The sequence below is a fragment of the Oryctolagus cuniculus genome, chromosome 10 (genome assembly GCF_051225735.1).
Source record: "Oryctolagus cuniculus isolate XC-2025 breed Fujian yellow rabbit chromosome 10, ASM5122573v1, whole genome shotgun sequence".
NCBI classification, from domain to species: domain Eukaryota; kingdom Metazoa; phylum Chordata; class Mammalia; order Lagomorpha; family Leporidae; genus Oryctolagus; species Oryctolagus cuniculus.
Window position 1 is genome coordinate 37,455,105 of NC_142876.1, and position 26,429 is coordinate 37,481,533.

Here is a 26,429-nt window from a genome sequence, read left to right on the forward strand (position 1 = left end):
CCTGGCTTTTGTAGTCAAATGGTGAGTGAATCACTCAGTGAAAGATCTGGGGCCGCACTGTGGCTCAGTGGGTTAAAGCCACCGCCTGCAGTGCCTGCATCCTATGTGGGTACCAGTTCAAGTCCTAGCTGCTCCTCTTCCTATACAGCTTCCTGCTGTGGCCTGGGAAAGCAGTAGAAGATGGCCCAACTCCTTGAGCCCCTGCACCCGCGTGGGAGACCTAGAAGAAGCACCTGGCTCCTGGCTTCGGATCAGCTCAGCTCTGGCCTTTGGGGTCATTTGGGGAGTGAACCAGCAGATAGAAGACATCTTTCTATAGCTCTACTGCTCTCTGTAAATCTGTTTTTCAAATAAATAAAATAATTTTTTAAGAAAGATCTGTATATGTGTGTATGTTTGTGTGTGTGTATGCATGTGTCTTTCTCTCTCTCTGCCTGTCTGCCTCTCAAATAAATGAATCTTTAAGAAAAAGAAGAGATTTCATATAGTTATATGAGAAGACCCTCAATGTCTCAACAATCAGCACAGTGAGAAGAAAATATGTTACAGAGTACTGCATGCCCAAAGCACTCATAAAACATCTGAAAATCATAAAAGTGTTTGTGCTGTCTAGGAGCAACTAATGTTTACATAGTGCTGGAAATAAAGAGGAAGAGAGCTGTGATACTTTTCCCCACCCATCATAGGAGTCCTGACTTTCCTGTAACAAAGGATAGATTAACAAGAATGATGCCGAGCAAATTTATTTAATCAAAATTCTGCATGATATGGGAGCTTTCAGAAATAAAGGCTGAAGACCCAATACTATTTTAGACCTAGATTCAATGAAACATGCAAGCAACATAAAAATGTGATTGTATAAAAATGTCTGATCTAATGTCATAGACTGAGTGAGGTAATTCAGGAATGCTTGTCTGTTTAGAATCCTGTTGGCTTCTCTATGTAGCCCTTCTTCTGCCCAGGTACAAGGCAGGAGTCCTTCTGGAAGCATCTTATGACCTACTGTCAGAGAAGAGAGAGGTTTTAGTCTGTTTTATATTAGTATAAAATATATGAGATACTAATTTATAGAGAATGAAGTTTATTAACTCATAGTTCTAGAGGTAGGGAAGTTCAAGAGCATGACATTGGAAAGGGCTTCATGCTTATTCAACTCATGGTATATAGCAGAAGGACAAGCAGATGCATGGGAAAGAGATAAAATGCAAGGATCAACTTTGTGACAGCCCACTCTCCTGGTAAAAAAAAATCTAGTCTCAGGAGAGTGAGAGCTTACTCACTCCCCAGTCTCAGTTGATCTGTTTTAATGGCATAATCTCCTCTTAAAGTCCCCACCTACAAACACCACAACAATCAAATTCCAACATAAGTTTCAGAGGGGGCACGCCATAAACAAACCACAGCAGTAAGTCAAAGAACTTCTATGTTGCCAGCTTTTACAGAAAAAAAAGTAGGGGAAGAAGAAAGTAATATTTCTAGCTTTTATGGCTGGCTTCAGGAGAGAAAGAGAGAAGTTCAGTTGTTCTGCTTTTGGAGAGAAAGAAATCAAAAGAAACAAGAGCAAGAGGAGGTCACAAAGATCTTCCTTCTGAATCCTATTCCTTTAATTAAAGGTATTCAGCCTTACAGTTCGGAGAGTAATTCTCTGAACCTCAGTGAAAAAAATCACTTTGACAAATAATTCAGCATTTTCTATTTAAATAGATAATTATCATACCTTGAGGTCAGGCCATACTGTTCATAGTTACATATCAGAGAGAAATTTTCTTATATATATGCACTTGGGGACTTGCACAAAAACATTCATAATAACATTGTGTGTACTAACAATGAAAATAATTGAAATACTGCATTCATCCTTCCACTAAGAAAATAATACATTGTCATCTATGTATACAATGTAATGCTTTAAAACAGTGAAAATAAATGAATCAAAATTACAGTGCTATTTCATTCACAGAACGTTTGTATCCACATACACAACTGTTGAAACTAGTGCACAGATTTAGGTACTCATTCACTTGACTTGAAGAAAGTTGGTACATATATTTCTGTTTTCGTGTAGACTACCATATTGTTTTGATATCTTCTTCAAACTGAGATGCTTCCTGGTCCTATTCCGCAATGTTACAAAATCAAAGAAGGACAAGTCCTTGACTGTCAGCTATTTGAACCTCATCACAGTGCAAGTATCTGGTGCAACATCCTGGTCCTGGTTACCTTCACACCATTTCTTCTGTGCATTCAGGACCACACAGGACATATTTTTCTAATTGTGAATCAGCAGTGTTGTTAACAAGCAATATTCATATCTTAAAATTTACATGAGTTATATCTTTATATAGCCAATATTACTTCAGCTTCTTAGTGTTAAGTATACTTCTTTATATTGCTTCTTTGCATGCTTCACCTGAAATTGGATGCTTCTTCCTCCATGGTTTAGATCATCTTTGTCTCTTTTTCTGTTCTAGATATTCTCTAGTTAGCCTTCTTAAACAACATAGCCAAATTTAATTTCTAAATTTCAGAAAACAGGGAGACAACTCAAAAAACAATGAGAGGATTTTGCAGGGTCTTTCATCTGATGACTTATTCTCCCAGATCAGTCATTATCTATTCTTATTCTTTCATTCAGATATGAGGTCTGGGAACTCAGGGTCAAAACTCAGTCCATGTTACAAAAACTCACAAGTTAGGGTGATTTGTGAGCTTGGTAATACTTGGAAATGCAAGGATTTTTTATTAATTTAGTCCAAAAATTCTAGCAAAGGAAACAGTCTTAATTCTAATGGAACATTCTAAACGCTATTTGCTATAGCAGTCCACTACAGATGCTTTAAATGATACACTAGTTCATCAGGAAATAGACTTAGACTCTGAGCCTGAAATTTGCTTGCAGGTGGTTAATTGGGTAATAATTTTATGACCATCATGTTTAAGCTACCGAAGGAAGCAGGATTGAGCTGACAGAGAAGTTAAAAGTCTATTGCATTTTCAACAGTCTTTAGTCAACCTCATAGTAAGTTCTGATCTAAACATATCAGAAGAATAGCTTACTACAGATTTATTCAAGTATTTATATGTACATTTTCTGTTTTCTCTTTGCTAACAAAATTTCCTTGTAAGTGTAACTACCAAACTCATATCTACTTTTACTTTTCATTAATCCAAAGAAATAGATTGCCCTGGAATGAATTTATATTAGTATATGATGGTGACGGGAAAGAAAGTATAGGCATGAATAATATTGGCCTCAAACAAAAAATAGCCAGCAAGTGCAATAAAAGTTTATTAAGCTTATCTATGTGTACAAAAAATACATATGAACAAAATCTTGACTAAGGTTTGATCGTCTCACCCCAGTTATTTGATCTAATTCTTTTTGCTTTCAGAAATTTTGAGTATCATACAAAATTATAGAAGGTTAAATATTTTTAGACTTTATTATTCAATAATTCAATTATTATATTAGCCTGACCATTGCATTCATAATGGTTTAAATACATATTTAATTATATTTTAATAGTAAACTTAATATAAAGTTAAAAACACTTGAAAAATTAGAGTTTTAACTTAGGTGAATATAAATTTTGAATTTTATAATGTTTATTTTTATCACATTGATTTTAGATTTATCTTCCTTTAGATTGATTATTAATTCTTCTGAAATTTACAAGCAATTGAAAGGAATTACCTGCCACATGCCCCAACCACTAGTGTCAACGTCACCCCATCCTAATGGAATTCCCTGCTCCTACTTCTCTACAGCCCCCTACCCCACAAAGTTTTAAAAGGACCTGTTCCTGAACACATGGCTCTATTTCTCTCCATCTCCTAATCTCTCTTCCTGTCTGTTTCTCTCTCTTTTGATCTCTCTGGATCTCTCTCTTACACTTTCCCTCTCTCTCTTTTCCCTCTTCGCCCCTTCCCTCTGGTCTGTCAGGTTTCACCCAATAAACTCTTTCCCTTAAAAGAAAAAAAAAGAAATTACATGAAAAATCCTCTCACATTAGAAATTACTATATTTTGGATTCTAGGAAAGACAATTGGAATAATTCCATTTGGTGGTAGTTTACAAAAAGCTCACATAAAAGATGTTAATCATTCATGATGAGAAGAGGAAATAGGTATTCTCAGAAAGAATTATTATTATTATTATTTCTCCACACAGTTAGAACCACAAATTTGAAACACTGTAAAATACAAATCCAAAATTAGAAAAGATTAAAATTTTTGAAAATCCCAATAATTACTAGGCTAAAATGTCAACATTATAAATACAAAAAATGAATTAAGAGATTGTGCAAATACCAAGATAAACCAAAATCATGTGAAATAAAAAGACAGCAAAAAATGAAATTCCAACATTTGTGTTGCTTGATGTTCATTCTGCTAAGAATTACCATGAAATTCCTCAGTAATGATGGTGCATCACTGGATTTGGGCAAATAGACTATTTTTATTTTCTTTTTGGTGGTACTTTGTATTTGATAATTATTTTAAACTTACATATGTGATTTTTACAGTAAGAAAACTAGCTACAATTTATTATTTTAGATCAGATGAGATTGGGTATGTTCAGGGTGACATGGCTATAGACAAATTTATTATTTGCAATCATAGGCTTTACATATGGATATATTAAATAGCAGAGTATTATTTATACAGCTTCTTTTTTGTTTTTTAAGATTTATTTTATTTATCTGAAAGACAGAGTTACAGAGAGAGAGAGAGCCAGAGAGAAGAGAGATGTTTTCCATTTGCTAGTTCACTCCCCAGATGGCAGCAATGGCCAGAATTGAGCTGATCCAAAACCAGGAGCCACTAGCTCCTTTTGGGTCTCCAATGCGGGTACAGGGGCCCAAGCACTTGGGCCATCCTCTACTACTTTCCAAGGCCATAGCAGAGAGCTATATCTGAAGTGGAGCAGCCAGGACTCTAACCGGCACCCATATGGGATGCCTGCACTGCAGGCCAGGGCTTTAACCCACTGTGCAACAGCCCTAGGCCTGCTACATCTACTTTAAGTCTTACCTAAGTAAAATGTATTATTGAGAATAAGCTAAGGTTATTCTGATATATATATATATATAATAAGTAACTTTCAATTCTCAGTGACCATATTTCTACCTCAACCAGATAACATATTTCTGTGCATATCTCTGTGTGAATTTTCCTAGAGCTGGAATGCTTTACTCTATTGTATTCATGGATGGAGAAGAAAAGCAAAGAAGTAGAAAACTAAGGATGATCTTCTGAGTCATCAAGCAGACTATAGAACAAAAAGATGTTATACTTTTCCTCATCTATCATAAGGGCCATGACCCTCACTTCTATCACAAAATGCAGAGAAAACTATAATAAATTTATTTAATCAAAGCTTTATAAGACACAGGAAACATTAAAAATTAAGACAGAAAGACATGGAAAATGGTTTACTTTTATTTCCAGATTCAATGAAGAAATAACAGGGTGTAGAAATGTGATGAGTCAAAAAGGTAAAAGAATTATATTTTTAATTTGTACTGTTAGAAGAAAGTTCATAGGAATATATGCAGGATTATACAGTTATACAGTTGCAAACTTCATACATTTCATAATTACAATTCTAGGAACATGGTGATTCTTCCCACTCACACTCCCACCTCTTTTCCCCCTCCCTCTCTTATTTCTACTCTTATCTTTGACGAATATCGATTTTCAATTAACTTTATACACATATGATAAAATATATGTTAAGTAAAGGGTTCAAGAAATAGTATAAAAAGCTATTCTTCAACAGTATAGACAAGAGCTGTTCAAAGTCTTTGCTTCTCAAAGTGTCAATTTCATGTCTACAGATGGCCTTTTAGGTGCTCTATTAGTTATTGTAGGTAAGGGAGAACATATAGTATTTATCCCTTTGGGACTAGCTTATTTCATTAAGTATGTTGTTTTCCAGATTTATCCATTTTGTTGCAAATGATCCGATTTCACTTTTTTTTTGCCATTGTGTAGTATTCCATGGTGTACATATCCCATAATTTCTTTATCCAGTCCTCAGTTGATGGGCATTTGGGTTGATTCCATGACTTAGCCATTGTGAATTGAGCTGTAATAACTATGAGGATACAGATAACACTTTCACATGTTAATTTATTTTGGTTTGGGTAAATTCCCAGGAATGGGAAGGCTAGGTCATATGGTTGGTGTATATTCACATTTCTGAGGTATCTCCATACTGTCTTCCATAGTGGTTTTACCAGCTTGCATTCCCACAAACAGCAGATTAGGGTACATTTTTTCCCCATGTCCTTGCCAACATTTATTGTTTGTTGATTTCTGTATGACAGCCATTCTAACTGGAGTGATGTGAAACCTCATTGTGATCACACGAATAGGATTATGTGTTAAAATGATCATATAAATAGGATTAAGTGTCTGGTTATGATAATAGAATTAAAAAGGAATGATTGTTCCAACATGTGAAGCAGTACACACAGCAGACTCATAGAATGACAATCGCATTAAGCAGCACTATGACCTCAGAATCAGCCCTTAAGGGATTCTGGCTGAAAATCCCAGGAGAGCATTAAGGCATGGAAAGCCAAGACACTATGGCAAAAAAAAAAAAAAAAAAAAAAAAAATATCCTATGAGAAGGGCCTCTGTGAGTGAGAACCCAGTGGAAAAAGTGGTCATCAAAGAAGGGTGTACCTTTCTCTGAAAGGAGGAGAGAACTTTCACTTTGCTTATGAACTTGTCTAAATACAGACAAGAGTTTGTGGATTCGAAAAAGTTTCCATAGCCTAGGCAGCTCATGTCAAGAGCCTCAGGTGATCACTGACATCATACATAGAGTGTTAATTCTTAATTAACAACAGGAGTCACTGTGTACTAACTTCCCGTGAAAGATCTCTGTCCTCAAAGAGTTGTATTGTGAGAGTTAACAGTAAAACTTGTATTCAAAGATGCATTTCATTTTAGTTTACTAAGTGGAGGATATTCTTATGTCTCGTAAAAAAAATGGAAACTAAAGAAAATCCTCAGCTGAATACTAAAAATCTTTTTTTAAAAGATTTATTTATTTATTTATTTGAAAGTCAGAGTTACACAGAGAGAAGAGAGGCAGAGAGAGAGAGAGAGAGAGAGGGAGAGAGAAATCTTCACTCCCCAATTGGCCACAATGTCCAGAGTTGCGTCAATCTAAAGCCAGGAGCTTCTTCTGGTTCTCCCACGTGGGTGCACAGGCTCAAGGACTTGGGCTATCTCCTACTGCTTTCCCAGGCAACAGCAGAGAGCTGGATAGGAAGTGGAATGGCCAGGACTGGAATCAGCACCCATATGGAAAGCTGGCACTTCAGGCCAGGGCACCACAGCGCTGCACCACATCACCGGCACATCCCAATTAAACAGTAATTTAAAGAATCCAGAATAATCACTGTTTCATATCAGGATTGAAAATATGTGAACTTATTAATATAATATATGTTATATCAATCAGCTACATCAGAAAACACACATGGTTATTTTAACAGATACTGTAAAGGTGTTCAACATCCATCTCATGTAAAAGCTCTTGAAAAGAAAAATAATGGAAAAGAAAATTACTCACTAAATGATGCTTTGAAAACTAAAACAAAAAAAAGGTAATAGACTAATTATAATAGATTGATGAGAAATCCAGATGGGGCCAGCTGTGGTATGGCAGGTAAAACTGTCTCCTGCAATGCTGGCATCACATATGTCCTCTGGTTCCAGTCCCAGCTGCTATACTTCTGATCCAGCTCTCTGTTACAGCTTGGGAAAGCAGTGAAAGATGGCCCAGGTCCTTGGGCCTCTGTTCCTGCATGAGACACCAGGAAGAAGCTCCTGGTTTCTGCCTTCAGGCTTCAGATTGACCCAATTCTGGCTATTGCCATTCAGGGAGTGAACCAGCAGATAGAAGACTTTGTCTCTCTCTCTCTCTCTCTCTCTCTCTCTCTGACTCTCTGTAATTCTGCCTTTCAAATGAATAAATAAATCTTTAAATAAAAAAGAAAAAATACAGAAAGTCCTGTCTATTTGTATTCTTACTGGTTTTTCTGTGTGGAATTCCCTTCTCCTACATGCAAGGCCATACTCTTTCTGGAACAAAGAACTTAGGAACTACTCCAAACTACTCGCAGATAATATAGGTCAGAGAATTTCCTCCTATCACCTCATATGTAGAAAGGCAGGGTAAAATTAGAGTAAGATTTCTAGGTTTTATGACTGGTTTCTCTGGAGAAGGATTCTATTTTCTGTGGCCTGCATTGAGGGAGAAAGCTTGGGTGGGTGAGGGGGTTCAGGAAAAGCAGGGAAGGAAAAGGTCAGAAAGAGACTTTATTTCTTAGGCCCTTCCAATCTCCTTCAGTTCAAAGTACTCAGGACACCACAGAACCAGACCTCGGAGTGTTGTTATCTGAGTCCCAGCTTTGCTCTCTTCTCATAAGCCAGAAAAATTGCATGGCTCACTTCATGGCAGGAAAAGCAAGAACAGATTCAGAAGAAGAAAGAGGGTACCTACTGTTTAACAGTGGTAAAACAAATCAGATAAGGACTTTCTCTTCTTTTCTTGAATTTTAAGGAAATACTGTAGCTGGATGCCATCTTGGAAAATTATTCTCCTTCAGTAGTATCAATCTAGTAACCTTGATTCCCCCTCAAGTTAAGAAAAAACATAAATAAAAAGGACATTCCTTTGACACCTATCAAACTCTGAGGATTAGAGGAGGACAAATGAGAGATAATGTATGTAAAGCACTTTGACTAGCTCAGCAGGCAAGAGCCATCTACATTCCAGGCATTTTTTAAAAATATGCTGATGAAACAATCCCCGGAAAGATGGAACAAAAGAGAAAGAACAATTATAACCCCCACCCCTTCTATTTTCTAAGAAGCAAAGACTTTCTCATAATGTCATTTCATGGTTATCCATTTCCAGTGGTTGAATTGCATGATTTTGGTCCCTGTGGCTAATCCTAATAGATCAATAGTATCTCAGTAACAGACTCAAACATTCTCTGCATGCCAACTTTGACTGTATCTGGAATCCTTAGGGCAGCGAGAAGGTTATTTTCTGCTAGTGTAATTGTAAAAGTCATTATGATTAGCATCTCCTATACTTAATCAATGTCTACTCTGCTGTTTATTGGCTAGATTTGTACATGAAATACATTATAGGGTGGTATTCCAAAAACTTGACTGCAAATGAAATTAAAAGATAAGTTTATTTTAATGCAAAAAAAATGGAACTCATACAAATAAAGGGCCTTCAAAAAGTTCATTGGAAATATTAAGAAAAACTATTCATGGGTTTCAAAACTATTTCCCACCAAAATAAATTTATCATTTAATTCAGTTTTCCATAAATTTTTAAAAGTATTCTCATGTAATTGGCTAAATCCTCCCTATGAAGTTACAGGAAATGAGTTGCTAGAAGGTAAAAACTAATCCTAATCTAAGGAGGTAATGTTATAAGTGAAAAGTGACAGAGAAAGATGACCTTGGTTCCTAATCTCATGTGAAAGCAAAATTTCACACAGATAAGGCAGAGGAACAAGCAAGATTAATTTAAGTTGAAAACTTCCTGCTGTAATGACCAGAAGGGAGGGCTCAAAAAGAGGCAGACCCCCTGAACTTTGATGGTCTAAGACTTTTAAGCACACAATCGGGGAAAAAAGAAGGAAGGAAGGAAGGAAGGAAGGAAGGAAGGAAGGAAGAGAGAGAGACAGAGAGAGAGAGAGAGAGAGAGAAAGAAAGAGAGAGAGAGAGAGAGAAAGAAAGAGAGAGAGAGAGAGAAAGGAAGAAAGAGAGAGAGAGAAAGGAAGGAAGAGAGAGAGAGAGGAAGGAAGGAAGGAAGGAAGGAAGGAAGGAAGGAAGGAAGGGAAGTAGAATAGCAATTAACAATCAGAAAGTAGGGCAAAACCCATCAAAAGTCAGGGTTTGTAATCTTGCATGTCCTGTCTAGCTTGCTTATAAGACAAAAAACCATCAGAAATGTGAAATTACTCTTTTGCTATTTTCATGATAAGACTGGAAGCTCCCAAGGAGTGGGAGAGCACTCTGACCTTGCTGAAGAGAACTGTTGGGGGAAGCAGGCATTTTGCACCCTCTTAGAGGGACTCCTCTTTCCTCCTTTTCCACTTGGACCAACCTAACTGCCTATTGACCCGTCTAATCTCTCACAGTAAGATTACGTATATGTGGATGTGATTCAAATTTGGCAGTTTAATGACACTGAGTAAATCTTACATAGATCATTTCTACAACAAGTGAGGGGGAGATAACAACAGTAACACCAACAAACCTACATGGGAAGGGCTGCATGCACTACCTAATTGCTCACGTGATCTCAAGAAAGTCTACTTCTCTCACATTGTATTTTTTTCTTTTTATTTTGCTTTTTTAATTGTAAACTTTTATTTATTTTTCCTTATTTCAAAGGCAGAGAGAAACAGAAAGAGAGAGCTCTCATCTGCTTATTCACCCTCCAAATCCCCACAACAGCTGAGACTGGGGCTGGGGTTGGATCAGGACAAGCTAAGAAACTGAATTCAATGAGTCTCTCCATTGGGTACCAGGGACCCAAGTACTTAACTAAGTTTTCTGTTATTATTTCACTAAAAATGCCTTCTATTCCTTTCTCTCTTTCCACACCTTCCAGAATTCCTAGAACCTGCATGTTGGATCTTTTGATAGTATTCTGTATATTACCAACCATGTGTTTTAGTTTTCTAATTTCTTCTTCTTGTGTTTGTTCTGACTGTATAATTTCCTGTGCTTTTTCTTCTAAGGCAGATATTCTTTCTTCTGCTTCACCGATTCTGTTGTTCAGGCTTCCCACTACATTTTTTAATTTGTTCTATTGAATTTTTCATTTCCAAGATTTCATTTTGATTTCTCTTTAAAATCTCAATTTTGTGGGAGAAATTTTCTTTCATGTCATGTATGGACTTCATTAGTTTATGCATTTGTGTTCTTTTGGGGTGTCATCTTGCCTTGCTTATTCTTATTTCTTGAATTGATGCATTTCTTATTTAACATTTGTGGAGATATTCATTCGTTTCTTCTTTGTTTTTGTTTTAATGTGGCAGCTTTTATCTTTGGAATATGTTTTTGTGGATTGGTAGAGTGTTTGCTTTCAGGAAATACCTGGAGGCATGTGGTGGGTGTGGCCCAAGAGCTCTGTTCAGTGCTCCAGGGTGAAGGGCGTGGTTGATGTGACAGACTCAGGTTTATTATGGCAAATTTCCTTTTTTTTTTTTTTTTTTTTTTAAATCAGGGGAGTAGTTCGTTCTATCGTTTGTTATAGACTCAGCTAGGAGTCAAAAGAGACCAGTGCTTGGGCACTAGCCTCAGTGGGTATATAATTCGTCTACTCTGCCACAAGGTCCACACAAAGGATCTGTGCCTTCCTCAATATTCCTCAATGTAAGTTCAGATTCCCCAGCAATGTCCCTCACCAGGTAACCAGGGAGCCCTGAGCATGAAAAGCCTCCCACAGTGACTGCCCAATGTCTCAGCCACATCACTGCCCATTGTCCCAGCCACATCTTGAGTCTTCCCACACAGCCTCAGTGTTTTCACAGTCCTGGCACACAAGCCTCCCACAGTCATGAGCACCCAGTCCTCTGTCTACTCTCCCCACCAGACTCAGGAGTCTCCACTTGGCTGGTTGTTGGGCACTGACACAAGCTAGTGCAGCTGTTACACATGTCCCAAATGGTGTCTCCTCTCTAGAAGCTTGTTACAGGACACAACTGCAGGGTGCTCTGGGGAGAGAAAATGTGCTCTCCCCTCTGTTTTTTCTCCTTTAGTTTGGCAGGTACATTATTAACCACAGGGCTCCAAGCTAGATTCCTTCTTGGCTCTTCCTGCAGCTTTTTCGCCAATGGCTTGGGCTGCTGCACTCTGGTCTCATCTCACTCTCCATTGTTGTTGTAGAGGTTCTTGACTGCTGGGGTCTTGAGTTGTGCTTGTCATCACCCTCCATGTAGGTCCAGAATGTCCCTCCAATTTGCGTAGTTTCTTCTGCTGTTTTCTAACTCTTCCCTGAGATCGTACTCTTTTAAAACTATATTCTCGGCCGGCGCCGCCTCACTAGGCTAATCCTCTGCCTTGAGGTGCCGGCACACCGGGTTCTAGTCCCGGTCGGGGCGCTGCATTCTGTCCCGGTTGCCCCTCTTCCAGGCCAGCTCTCTGCTGTGGCCAGGGAGTGCAGTGGAGGATGGCCCAAGTGCTTGGGCCCTGCACCCCATGGAAGACCAGGATAAGTACCTGGTTCCTGCCATCGGATCAGCGTGGTGCGCCGGCCGCAGTGCACTGGCCGCGGCGGCCATTGGAGGGCGAACCAACAGCAAAGGAAGACCTTTCTCTCTGTCTCTTTCACTGTCCACTCTGCCTGTCAAAAAACAAAAAACAAAAAAAACAAACAAAAAAACACAAAAAACTATATTCTCCTAGACTAAAGCATCAAGCTCCCTCCCTACTCTGCCTTCTTAATCCTTCCTCTTCCACTCCTCTTTTCCTAAACAGAGGAAGTGACATTTACACCTGTTTTAAAAATTCTACTGTTTCTTTAAAATCTAAAAATTCTGAAATTGAAAGTATTGTAGTAAAGGGACAGGCATTAGTGACACTTTAAATATGTACAGGAAAACTATATTTCCTCACTACAGGAAATGTCCAGCAATTTCCCCAAAACAAGTGTAGACTTTGGTAGTTTTTTCGGTTGTCTGCCAAATTTAGAGGCCAGTTCAGTGTTTTGGTATAGGCTACTTATTTAGACTGATGACACAATCCACACCAAAATTAGGTATCATACTTAGGGACTTTGTTATACTACCAAAGAACTTATCTTTTTATTACTGTGACTCCCTGAAGAAAAAATAAGCAAAGTGCTATTGGGCAGTTTCTTGGAGGGACTTATGTATCAAATAGGTGTCAGGCTAAATATCACTGTGGCATGGAGAAAGTGTATGCATCCATGCTAAAAATATATTTTTTTTTTTCTGAATGACGCTTACATGAAAAGGAAGTTTCAAGATTGAGAGTTTAATACCTGAAAACATGACCTCTAGTAATGTATAAACTGTAAAAGCAATCAGGTCATCATGACTTTCTACATCATGTTTCTGTGTGAAGCATGATTGTAAAAGTTCTCTCACCTACCTCACTTGAAAATGGATCATACTTTCCTCTTTCCAGAAGAGTCTTGCCCTATATCTAGAGGAAAGAAGAGCCACGTCTTAAACCCAAGAAGGATCTGAATATGCAAGCCTTGTTTTATCCCTCACCCACTACTTCTCAGGTTATCACCATTAAGTTGTGCTCATTTTTTCCATTAATTGTTTCCTATGACAACTTTTCATCAAACTAAATGATAAAAAAGAAAGTTTTCTCTGGGTCTTTGTATATTCCTTTGTAAAGGCGCCCATATCAATGAAAACTTCTGTAGCAAAATTTTGTCATCCTTTTCTCTTATTCTGAATTTTGTTATAGGAATATCAACCATAACACCTTTAGTGGGTGAGGAAGATATGGCATTTTCCTCCCTACACAAAAGAGAAAAAAAAAAGATGAATTTCTTCTCTTTCATGATCTCTTTCTAGTTTCAAGTCCCCTTAGTAGTGTGAGGCCCAGACAACAATCTGAGATGTGGGGATTGTATTACTAAGAGAAATCAGAATTAGTCATGAGCTATTCTACATCATACATTCTTCTGACTTCCCTGTCATGTGGTATTCACTCCATTTGAGCAGTTGCAACTCTTTGTCATGTTAACATCAAGCAGATGGCTGTCTTAATTATGCAGAATGGGTGACTCAGCTTAACAGATAAAAGCAGTATGGCTCTTAAGAGAAGCATAGAGGAAAAAATATTATCAAAGCCCCACCAACATAAGGAGAATCCTAAAATGATTCTTAACAGAGCTGAAGCTATCTTTGATAAGTTACCTTGATTGCTAAGAATTAATTGATTAATTACAATGAAAGAACTCTCTTGTGCTCTCACACACATCTCTACAAGCAAGTGTATGTATACACAAAAAATACATGAGAGATCTTCAAAATGTTTATGAAAAATGCATATTATGAAAATGGATTTCAATTTTTGCCTCAAAATAAATGTATCTAACTTCATTTACACAATTTTTCAAAGGTGTATTTATTTATTTTGCAAGTCATAATTACACAGAGAAAAAGGGAGACAGAGAAACAGAGACTGTCCATCTGATGGTTCATAATCCAAATGGCTGTAACAGTCAGCACTGGGCCATACAGAAGCTAGGAACGTCTTCCAGATTTCACCTGTGAGTGGCAAGGACCCAAGCATTTGGGCCTTGATCATCTGCTTTTCCCAGGCCATTATCAGGGACCTGGATTGGAAGTGAATAACCAGGACATGAATGGGTGCCTTCATGGGATGCCTACACTGCTGGCAGTGGCTTTATCCACTATGCCACAACGATGGCCCCCATTTCCACAAATTTTTGAAATCCCCTCATATGTATACTAAGTTATCAATGATGATTTTTTTATTTTAGTATATAAGGGGGGGGGCAAGACATTATACCAATACCAGCAAGCTCTTTACCAATTAGCTAATGCTTTGGCTATTAGTCAAATGTAATCCTTCTATTCTCTTCTAGGACCTGGGATCTGGATCCCAAGGCATCAGGGTGGTGACAGTGTATTAGGGCAAGTTTTTCTAAGAGTCTTTTCAACCCTGCCCCCAAGAGAGAGAGGGGCAAACTCCAAACAACTTCCAGAGCAAATCTTGAAAGCAAGAGACCTTCATTGATTTTTGTAAAGTATTTAGTGTTGCCTGCAGCTCCATTTATTTTTAATGTTATTTTAAAATTATTATCTCACTGCCTTTTTTCTCATTCCCTCTTTTTTTTTTTTTTTTTTTTTTTTTTTTTTTTTGACAGGCAGAGTGGACAGTGAGAGAGAGAGACAGAGAGAGAAAGGTCTTCCTTTGCCGCTGGTTCACCCTCCAATGGCCGCCGCTGCAGCCGGCGCACCGCGCTGATCCTGGCAGGAGCCAGGAGCCAGGTGCTTTTTCCTGGTCTCCCATGGGGTGCAGGGCCCAAGCACCTGGGCCATCCTCCACTGCACTCCCTGGCCATAGCAGAGAGCTGGCCTGGAAGAGGGGCAACCGGGACAGAATCCGGCGCCCCGACCGGGACTAGAACCCGGTGTGCCGGCGCCGCAAGGTGGAGGATTAGCCTATTGAGCCACGGCGCCGGCTCATTCCCTCTTAATCTCACATTTTGGTTTTCTTAAATTAAGGCAGTTGAACATAATTATGTATTGAAAATTCTATTTTCCACATAGAAAAAAATTAAAGCCCTACTCTTTAGAATGTGGCTAATCAAGGGTGGAAAAGGCTAATATGGAGCAGATTTATACTTTGGATATTTAATCAGAAAGATTTTTTTTTATTTAGATAGCAAGCATGAAGTATCTGTTGCCACATTTTTACTTATTTCTTTTTTGCTAATTTATTTTTAAAATATATTTTTCAAATTGCACCTAGTGTGACTTGAGAACTCTCTGGCTCTCTCACTTGACATTGACATTTGGCTGTAGCATCTTCATAATGAAGCAGCAATAATTTCTCAACATGTGTGTCATGTAATCTTCCCAAAAAGATAAAAACAGATAGGATAGACAGCCATGAAACTACTCCCTTCCTCAGTCACAAGTGTGCAAATAAGATACGAAACAATCAATGATCCAGTGACTATCCCTGGCAATGCACACTGATTCTTTCCCTTTCAATCTTATAGGGAAATAGTAGATGGACATGCCTTTGCCATTGTCTACTTGTCTCTCTTCCATATGAAGTTTCTGATGCAGCTACAAGTTGGTCCTGCATTGTATAGATTAGGCACTTTAAAGTGCAATTGGGAAAAATTAGCCTCCTTTTCTCACACATTGTTTCCTAAAATATTCCTTTAACACTCTTCATGTTTTGTAGAAAAGAAGTACAGATGGTGGCAGAATAAGTTTTAAGATAGTAACAGTTTAGATTATAATTTTTTAGAATGACCAGAAACATAAGAAATTGCTTAAATCAGTGATTTGAAAGTATAGCTGTGTGTGTATATATGCTTGTAGTTTATCCAATTGGCAATGGTTCCTGTTGCAACTACTAAATTCTGCAATTTTGACATAAAAGCAGCAAATGACTGTCTTTTTTAAAATTGTGCATGACTGAGTTCCAATAAAACTTTATATGCAAGTACTTGTGGTGGGTCAAATTTTGCCTACAAACGATAGTCTGCTGATGCTTACTCTAAAGGAAGAAGTGTTTTTTGTGTGTGTGTGTGGTTTTGACCCATAAAATATGGGTTAAAATGTGGATAATCTTAGGGAGCCACAAACCAGGAAGGGGAAAAAAGAAAAAAATAAATATTTTCAACCAGAAATTTGAATGTAACAAGGTACTTGGTTATTATGTCCATATAGAAAATTTAAAGCTGTCAAAATTTGATCAATAGTCAATAGTCAATATTAAAGGTTTTTAGCCCTTGAGGAAAGACATATTTGGAAAACTATAACGCACAATAAAGTGGAATCATTGGAGCTAGAGAAAAACGAAGACACAACATGATTTATTTTGTTCCCTCACATCTTTTTCTGTGGTTGTAAATCTGCCAGCTGCTCACATGTTAAATAATAGCTGTGATGTCCGGGTCATATAGCAGTGAAATACCCCCTTTTCCAGTGCTCTTCCAACACAACACATCATAGAATATACGAATCATACTCACCATGCTAGCAGAGGCCTGGCCTTGAACACCAATGATGAGATGAAAGAAGTTTGGAAGCTCTGAATATTGGTGATAAGGAAGTAGCATCACATCACAAAAGGGTTTTTGTAAGGCCAGAGACAACTCTCATCTACTTCCAAATTACTCCACTAGCTGCTATTATAGACACAAGCATAAGGTACATGATCAGAAGAGGATTGACAGATTATTCTTTAACAAAGAGGTCCCCAACAGGCAGAATAGTCTGTCTCTTGGATGAGTAGAATTCGAAGATTCTCTGTGACCCAACTTTAAGTCTAATCTCAACATCTCATGTTTTCCTCACTCACTTTTTCTTAGTCAGTCAACAGCTGAACTTGGGAATCCCTACTCTTAATTCAGGCTCTTCTGCTTGGTACGCCTTCTCCTTGCTTCTCTGTGTTAATGAGCACTTTTCATTTTCACCAAAATTTTCAATTCTTATTTATCCTCTTTTCGACAAATCCATTTCTTCAATTCGTTCACTTCTATTCATTTACTGATTCATTCCCTGAAGGATGAGGATGCTGCCTTGTGTCCTCTAGTTCATTTTCATTGCTCTGATCACTGCATGGTTGCACAAAGAATGAGTGAAGATGTTTCATTGAATTAATTTTACTGTTGATAAAATTAAAGGTGGACAATTTAAACAAACAGTCATTTACTCCAAGTGTCAAAAAAATTAGTGCAGAGTGCTCACAGAACTAGTGGCTTAACGGCCTCTGTGACAAAGCCAGTTAGATATCAAAGTAAGTGGAATTCAGTTCTCATCAAGGCTCGGGGAAGGGAACCCTGTCCATTGCTTTCATGGCAGACTGATCCTTGTTTGCACTTCTTGCTCTGGTGAGCGCTTCCTTTTGCAGCAGGCCCTATAACATTACCATGCATAACAATCTGTCACTATTATTCATGGCTTTTCTCCAGTCTCCATACTTTTGACATTGCCATTAAAGAGATTCAGTGTGCTTAGTAGCTCTTTAAAAAATAAATAATTGAAAGCTAAATTATATTAAACCGGGCCAATGCTGACCCTTTCACCTCAGTCCATTGCTATCTCCTTAAATGTATTCCTTCTTAAATCATATTGTAATTTGAAGATGCTGAAGTCTAAGTTTTTTGACTCAAATGCAGTTCCTTCTGATGCATAATTCATTTTCACTTTGTTACTGGTGCTGAACACGCAATCGCTTTTTTGGCAGCTAAATGCAGGATGAAATCAACAACTCTGTAAAGGGTGAGGAATCGGAGTGGACATCTTGGCGGAAGAAATATTAAGCATGTCACAATGTTTTGTACTCTGTCTGGTGAAATGGAGACAAAAACCTCCAACAATCCTCAAGTTAATGGGAGAGAATGGCATTTTATGGCCGAAAATTATCTACCACTGATGTCATGCTAGTGTTGCATTTAATTAGTCCACACATCACAGAGGACAATGACATTTGAAAGTGCCCAGTCTTCACCATTATTTGATGAGGATCTTGGAGTTTTAGCAAAGACAATGCTCCTTGGTTTGCCTGTCACTCATAATCCCTAAGGGTTAGAATTCCCAATGAAAACACATTAAATTAAAACAATGAGAAATTAGACAGGAATGCCTCAGATTGGTTAGATTGTCAGCATAAACAGGAGTTTGGAATTTTGGAATGCTAGATTAATTTAGACCAACAATTGAAAATTGATTTTGCTTTTAAGGGACCTCATACCATATGCTTCCAGAGAAGTGCCATTTCATCAGACTTTTTAAAACTGTCTTTGGGATGAGTGCTGGGCACTAGAATACCATTTCACTTTGACTGAGACCAAGTCCTGGTCTTTTGCTTCCAATCCAGCTACCTTCTAGTGTCCCTGGATGGCAATGATTGTTGACTCAAGTATTTGAGTTTCTGCCATCCACATGAGGAACACGGATTGAACTCCCAGTTCTTGGTTTTGGCCAGACGAAACTTAGCTGTGTGGGCATCTGGAGAGTGAACCAGCAGATGGAAATTTGCTCTTTCTGCTTCTCCTTCCCTCTCTCTCACACTTAGTTTCAAATAATTAAATAAATCTTTAATAGCCATTTTGTGCAGTTTCTTCAAGATAGTTGTGAAATTGGAAAGTTTGCTCTGACGTCCTCATACTTCATGGTTTTTAAAACTTTTAATTTCAAACATTTAGCTGTAAGATTTCATAATATTTGTGATGAATGAATACAGTGAAAATTTAAATACTTAATATTAACATAAGATACATGAAACCAAAAGGCAACAACAGAAAGATTGTTCTACTGCATTTGCAAATCTCTATTCCCTGTCCTGTTTCCTACACTGGATCTTAGCCAGAAGGCTGAGAAGCCATGCTGCCCTATTTCCTACCTTGTGGGAAACTCCTCCTTTACCTCTGCACTCAGTTCTTACCTCTGTGATAAGGCTTTTGTACAGTACTGCATATACAGCACCTGAATTATGAACATTCTCTGGTTATTATGAACCCTCTCTGGTTAGGGTTTAAAAGTGATGACTACTGGCTGGTGCCGCGGCTCACTAGGCTAATCCTCCACCTTGCGGCGCCAGCACACTGGGTTCTAGTCCCGGTCGGGGTGCCGCATTCTGTCCCGGTTGCCCCTCTTCCAGGCCAGCTCTCTGCTGTGGCCCGGGAGTGCAGTGGAGGATGGCCCAAGTCCTTGGGCCCTGTACCCCATGGGAGACCAGGATAAGTACCTGGCTCCTGCCATCAGATCAGCACGGTATGCCAGCCTCAGCGTGCCAGCTGCAGCGGCCATTGGAGGGTGAACCAACGGCAAAGGAAGACCTTTCTCTCTGTCTCTCTCTGTCACTGTCCACTCTGCCTGTCAAAAAAAAAAAAAAAAAAAAGTGATGACTACCAGAAAGAGTGTGTGTGTGTGTGTGTGTGTGTGTGTGAGAGATTATGTGGATGTGTGTATATGTCTGTAAAATGCTGGAAGGGGGGTGTTACCTAGCATTCTACATGATTCTGCTAATTCACTCGCTACCTCCTGATCTGTTTACTACACTGTTTACTGTTTACTATCATGTTGACTCTTTTCTGAAAATCCTGATTTAAAAAAGAAAAAAACCCACAACTAAAGACAACTTTTCAGAATAAAGGGAAAGCAACCTGAATGGTTGACTGGTTAGAGGAACTCCTTGATCATGGCTGGTTAAAAGAAAGAAACCTTTCTGACTTGATGTAAAGACAATGAGACTAGGATAGGACACAGAAAGACACACTGTATTTTTCCTTTCTCATGTATTCAGAGTGACAAAAATGTTTTCAAATATTGATTTATTCATTGGAAAGGCAGAGTTATAGAGAAGCAGAGGGAGAGGGAGAGAAAGACAGAGAGAGAAGTCTTCCATCTGCTGATTCACTTCCCTAACTGGCTGTAACAGCTGGAGCTGAACCAATCCAAAGCTAGGAGCCAGGATCTTCGGGTCTACCACGTGCATGCAGGGGCCCAAGGACTTAGGCCATCCTCTGCTGCTTTCCCAGATGCATTAGCTTGGAGCTGAATCAGAGGTGGAATAGCCAGAACTTGAACAGGTTCCTATATGGGGCTTTAATCCACTATGCCACAGTTCCAGCCCCCAGAATGACAAATTTGAGGTAAGAGGGGTTTATGAGGTTCAAGGTTAGCCTTGGGTTAAAACTGAATCAATTGGTGGACATGGATCTATAGAATCCTACAATGGGTAAACCTTGCACTATGCACCAACGGAATATCAGTGTACTGAAAGAAAACTTGCAGCATTATTTGAATTTTTAAGTTATAACAAATATTTCTCAAACCTAAAAGAGATACTAAATGCATTATCAGAAAATTCTTACAAAATCTTTTCAAATGATCTATTCAATATTGCAAGAATCATATTCTCTCTTAGTCACAGATGATACCCATTATCTCAACATGCCTTTTGAAGTTAACTTAAGGTAATATATAATTTTTCTAATTGGAAAAATCTTGTCAGATAACAAAATTGAACCCTCTGTGTATGAGTGTGTTTGTTGACTTGGTTTTTCAATAAACTTGGAGGAAAAAAAAATTCTTAGCAGATCATTCTTATTGTTTCTGAATTTTATGGAAGACAGTAATGGTTTCCAAGTTAGTTGACTGATTGTAGACTATCATGGATGAAGAATATCTTGCCCATAAGTCCATATAAGCCCGCAAAATTATTTGGTTTTGCCTCAGCTAGGCAACCACATACAATAAATTAAATAAATCTATAGTATGCTAATTTTTTACTTTGATAATTATGTGTGCCCAAAAATGATATAAATATCCAAATGTTTTTTGTCGGTAGAAAGATTCCCTATGCCATGTCAATAACTTTGAAGTCAAGAAAGTGTCTCAAACATTATTGCACCTCCCTGGCTTAACTTTTGTAGATATCAATATAGATTTATAACACTTGGTAGCCAATAATGTTGTCACAGGTGTTTACTGAGGAAATCCAATAAAGTCAATAGCTAGAATTATTTTTGTTTGTATTTTTCTCTGCTCTCTCTTTTAATGCTTCTTTTGTCTCTTCCACTGAAAAACAAATGACATGGCTTATGATGTTAATATCTTTGTTTAAATCTGAATTGGCACAGACAAAACAAAACACTTCAGAATCTAAAACAGTCCAGTGTGAAAGCATCAGTGTGAAGGCATTTTAAAAATTCATTTCCTTGCTTGGATTGTTAGGTGCACACAAGCACTACCTATGAAGTCCAGTCCAATTCCAAGTCACCTCAAGATGAGCTTTTCTCAGAAAAGAAACTATAAACATACTCTACCTATTTGAAAAGAAAAATAAAAGGCATGTGGGGAACTAATTAGATTTTTGTAGAAGGACAATGATATATATCGACTCTATTTGCAGTACAAAACAGAAAAGTTGGAAAGTGTTTACAATTTCCTTCAAAAAGTAGTAATCTAGTAAAAATGACCAATTTCAAGACTGAGATTTTTATCACCTTAAATTTTAGCAGTTATGGTTCATCATCTCACTTCAGTCTTCTTGACCTCTTTATAGAACATGAATATAGTCTCATTCTATAATACAACCATCAGGGATTTTGTATGATCCATGCATTCCATTTTTTTAAAAAAATTTTTTGCCAGGCAGAGTTAGACAGTGAGAGAGAGAGAGACAGAGAGAGAGGTCTTCCCTCCATTCGTTCACTCCCCTAATGGCCGCCACAGCTAGTGCTGCGCCGATCTGAAGCCAGGAGCCAGGTGCTTCCTCCTGGTCTCCCATGCGGGTGCAGGGCCCAAGGATTTGGGCCATCCTCCACTGCCTTCTGGGCCACAGCAGAGAGCTGGACTGGAAGAGGAGCAACTGGGACTAGAACCTGGGGTGCTGGTGCCACAGGTGGAGGATTAGCCAAGTGAGCCATGGCGCCGGCCTCAATTTTTTAATATAGCTTCAAAGAGCTAGAAAAACAACTACAAAACAGAACAAAATAAAAAAAAATGGGACAGAATAAAAACAGATCATATGTAATTATATACAACTTTCAAAACCCACAATTATTTTAAAGATATATTTTATTTGAAAGGTAGAGTTAGAGAGAGGGAGAGAGAAGGAGAGGGAGACAGAGAGGGAAAGAGAGAAACAAACAAGTTTTCCATTTGCTGTTTCACTTTCCAAATGGCCACAATTGGCCAGAGTTGGGCCAGGACAAAGCCAGGAGCCAGGAGCTTCTTTCTGGCCTCCCACATGGATGGCAGGGGACCAGGGGCTTGGGCCATCTTCTGCTGCTTTCCCAGGTGCATCAGCAGGGAGCTTATTGTAAGTGGATCAGGTAGGACTTAAAATGTTGCCCATATAGAATATTGGTATGACAGGAGAAAGTTTAACTGGTTACACCAAAACATTGGCTCAAAATGTATAATATTTTACAGAAAATATTTGCCAGAGGCTAGCATTGTGGTACAGCTGGTTAAGCCACCTCTTGGGACATGGGCTTCCCTTGCCAGAGGTATTGTTTGAGTTGATACCACTGCATTTCTGCTCTAGCTCTAACTTGAATCCCTACCACCTACGTGGGAGACCCAGATGGAGTTTCTGGTTCCTGGTTTTGGCTTGGCCCAGTCTCAGCTGTTGTGACAACTTGGACAGTGAAGCAATGTGTGAAAGATTCTCTCGGGCCGGTGCCGCGGCTCACTAGGCTAATCCTCCGCCTAGCGGCGCCGGCACACCGGGTTCTAGTCCCGGTTGGGGCGCCGGATTCTGTCCCGGTTGCCCCTTTTCCAGGCCAGCTCTCTGCTGTGGCCAGGGAGTGCAGTGGAGGATGGCCCAGGTGCTTGGGCCCTGCACCCCATGGGAGACCAGGAAAAGCACCTAGCTCCTGGCTCCTGCCATCGGATCAGTGCGATGCGCCGGCCGCAGTGCGCCGACCGCGGCGGCCATTGGAGGGTGAACCAACGGCAAAGGAAGACCTTTCTCTCTGTCTCTCTCTCTCACTGTCCACTCTGCCTGTCAAAAAAAAAAAAAAAAAAAAAAAAAAAAAGAAAGATTCTCTCTCTCTCTACTCCCCACACCCCACTCTTCTGCTCTGCCTTTCAAGTAAATAAATCTTATTTTAAAAAAGAGGGAGAATATTATGGCCAATTTTTGTTCTAATGAGGTAAATTAAGTCTCTAAGCATGGGTAAAATTTTGAAGGAGAGGGTCTAGCATTGTGGCATAGTGAGTAAAGCCACTGCCTGTTACAGCTGGATTCCATATGGGCACCGGTTCATGTCCAATCTATTCCACTTCTGATTCAGCTCCCTGCTAATGGCCTTGGAAAAGCAGTAGAATATGGTCTAAATATTTGAGAGACCCTGCTACCAACATTGAAGACCTGATAGAAGCTCCTGGCTCCTGGCTTCAGCCAAGAGTACACCAGCAGATGGAAGGTCTCTCTTTCTCAGCCTCACTCTCTGTTACTCTAACTTTCCAATAAGCAAATAAAATCTTCAAAGCTTTTTTTGAGGTAGATTGCAATGGCTAATGTTGAAAAGGCTCTTGAGTTGTGCTTTAAAAAATGCAAAAAATTTAAATATAAAAAAACTTAAATAATAGAATTATAAAAGACAGTAGAAAGGAATATAGTAGGACTCTGATACTCAGAGTCATTCAAAATGAAGAATCACCAGATAAAGATTTCAGATATTTTATAAGTGGAGTGTGTTTCTGTAAAATTACTAGAACCCAGGGGAACATGATATTTAAGTTCATATTAATATGTCAGTAGTACATTTATTGGAGCTAAACTGAGACTATAAACCAAATTTTCTGCCAAAATAAGGCAATTTACCAGCGAAGCTTGTGACCAAGGACTGTCAAATCAGATGAGCAACAGAATAGGTGACTTGGAATATAAAATCCAAAGTGAAGCATGGGTCATTCATTAGACTGCAAAATGAATCAAAACAAAGTATCAGTTTCCTAATACTTTCTCCCTTCCCTCTTTTTTTAAAATTTTACGTAGTATGACTCCCAAATATGTATGTCATTGAGAATATTTTTGCTTTATGTCCTATAACACCTATCATGTAGAACTTTCAAAATGTAAATTGTCATCTCACTCAAAATATTAGCTCCTGTACTAGATCATCTGAATGATGGGTGATTCAGTCCACCACCTGTCAACTCCCTTAAGAGTGACTTGGCCCTGGTCTGAATCCAAAGCATCAGAGGAACCATCACTCTGCTCAACTCGCCTCAAATAATTTCTGGGCAAAAGAGTCATGTACCTATATGCCATATCAGGAATGCAAAATACAAAAATGTTACCTAATGACATGTATGGAAATTCTCTGCATCAAATCAAGGCACATTAGAAAAATACAAAATATAATCTACATTCATTAGGCTTGAACAACTAGTCCACCATATACTTATTAGATCCCACAAAGTACATGGCAAGTTCCTCCATTGTAGTGATGTCAGCTCTCATGCTCAGTTGACCACTTGTTTCTCCAGTAAACTATATGTGATTCTGAAGTCGAGATTCAAATAAATTGTTTGGGTGGACTGATGTAGATCTTGGGAGTGCTTTGAGCACTCAGATTCGCAAAAGGAAGAGGCAATATTAAGGATACCTATTAAAAGAATTTGAAACACCAAGAAAAGACTCAAGGCAGACACTTCATACTCAAAGATGTTTTCCTTTTCAGCATTGTGGTTCAGCAGACTAAACCAACGTTTACAATGCTGGCATCCCATATCCCAGTGTTGATTTGAGTCCAAGATGCTCTGCTTCTGGTCCAGCTTCCTGCTAACATGACTGGAAAGACAGTGGATGATGGCTCAACTACTTGGGCCTTTGTTACCCACGTGGGAGAGCAGGATGGGTTTTGGATCTAGTCTTCACCCTTGACCCAATCTGGCTGTTTCAGTGATTAGGAGAGTGAACCACTTACTCCTCATGTAGGATCTCTGTTCTTAATGTGCTGTACATTGTGATTTAATGCTATAACTAGTACTCAAACAGTATTTTTCACTTTGTGTTTCTGTGTGGGTGCAAACTATTGAAATCTTTACTTAATATATACTAAATTGATCTTCTGTATGTAAAGATAATTGAAAATGAATCTTGATGTGAATGGAAGGAGAGAGGGAGTGGGAAAGGGGAGGGTTGCAGGTGAGAGGGAAGTTATGGGGGGGGGGAGCCATTGTAATCCATAAGCTGTACTTCAAAAATTTATATTCATTAAATAAAAGTTTAATGGAAAAAGGAGAGTGAACCAGTAGATGGAAGCTCTCTCCCCACCCATAAGAAAATTTTTCCTTTAAACATCATTGCTGGAGTAGACATTTTGGAGTAGTGGTTAAGACACCACTTGAGAACCCTATGTTCTATGCTGGAATGTCTGGGTTCAAGTCACTGATCCACTGTCAATTTCAGCATTCTGCTAAGGTACACCCTGAGAAGCAATAGATGATATCTTATATACTTGGGTCTCTCTAACCCATGTTTGAGAACCAGGCTAAATTCTTGGCCTAGCTCAGCCCTAACTGCTGCATTTAGGAAGTATACCAGGGGAAAGTAGCTTTCTCTCTCTTCCCCTTTCAAATAATTAAATACATTTTAAAAATTAAAAATCCATTCCTTCCTTTGATTATGACACAAGGACTTATACAAAAAATCTTGTTAATTTAAATATTTCAGAGTGATTACAGATGGCTGAATAGGGAAAAGACATGCTGATTTTGGCAAAGGGAAGATAACAGAAAAAAAGAAGAGACAGTGCATTCCCAGGGGAGAGTTGGGGAGAAATTTGGAGTAGAAATTCTACATAAAGAAGACAGCATGCAGCAGTGAGTGGGGCACCACCAGCGACTCCTGCAGATGGACCCTGAAGGAGATGCCAGCTTCTGAGAGTAAACAGACTGTGGCAGCCCTTACCTCTGGTGATATTACCTGAGGGAGAAACTTGCAAGCTTACTGATTTTGAGTCTGGCCTGCAGCCCTAGTAGGGGCAGGGTACTCACCTAACCCCATGAAAGAAAAGCACATTTCTTTCTTCCCATCCTCCCACAAGGGTGCCAGGCAACCAGGAGGCAGAAAGCACCACCTTAACACCAATAGAAGCTGTGGTGTCTCAAGTACAGCAAGGGGATTTTACCACAGGAATACATCTGAGTT

The 26,429-nt window shown here is 38.8% G+C and overlaps 1 long non-coding RNA gene across 1 annotated transcript in view; it reads right to left on the reverse strand.

Annotated features, from left to right (window-relative positions):
• Window positions 1-410: 410 nt before the first annotated feature.
• The window catches only part of LOC149123737 (uncharacterized), a 90,291-nt gene continuing 64,272 nt past the window's right edge, over window positions 411-26,429 (reverse strand). Inside the window, exon 3 of the long non-coding RNA XR_016215131.1 lies at window positions 411-1,002. This is a non-coding gene — a long non-coding RNA (uncharacterized LOC149123737). The remainder of the gene's footprint in view (window positions 1,003-26,429) is intronic.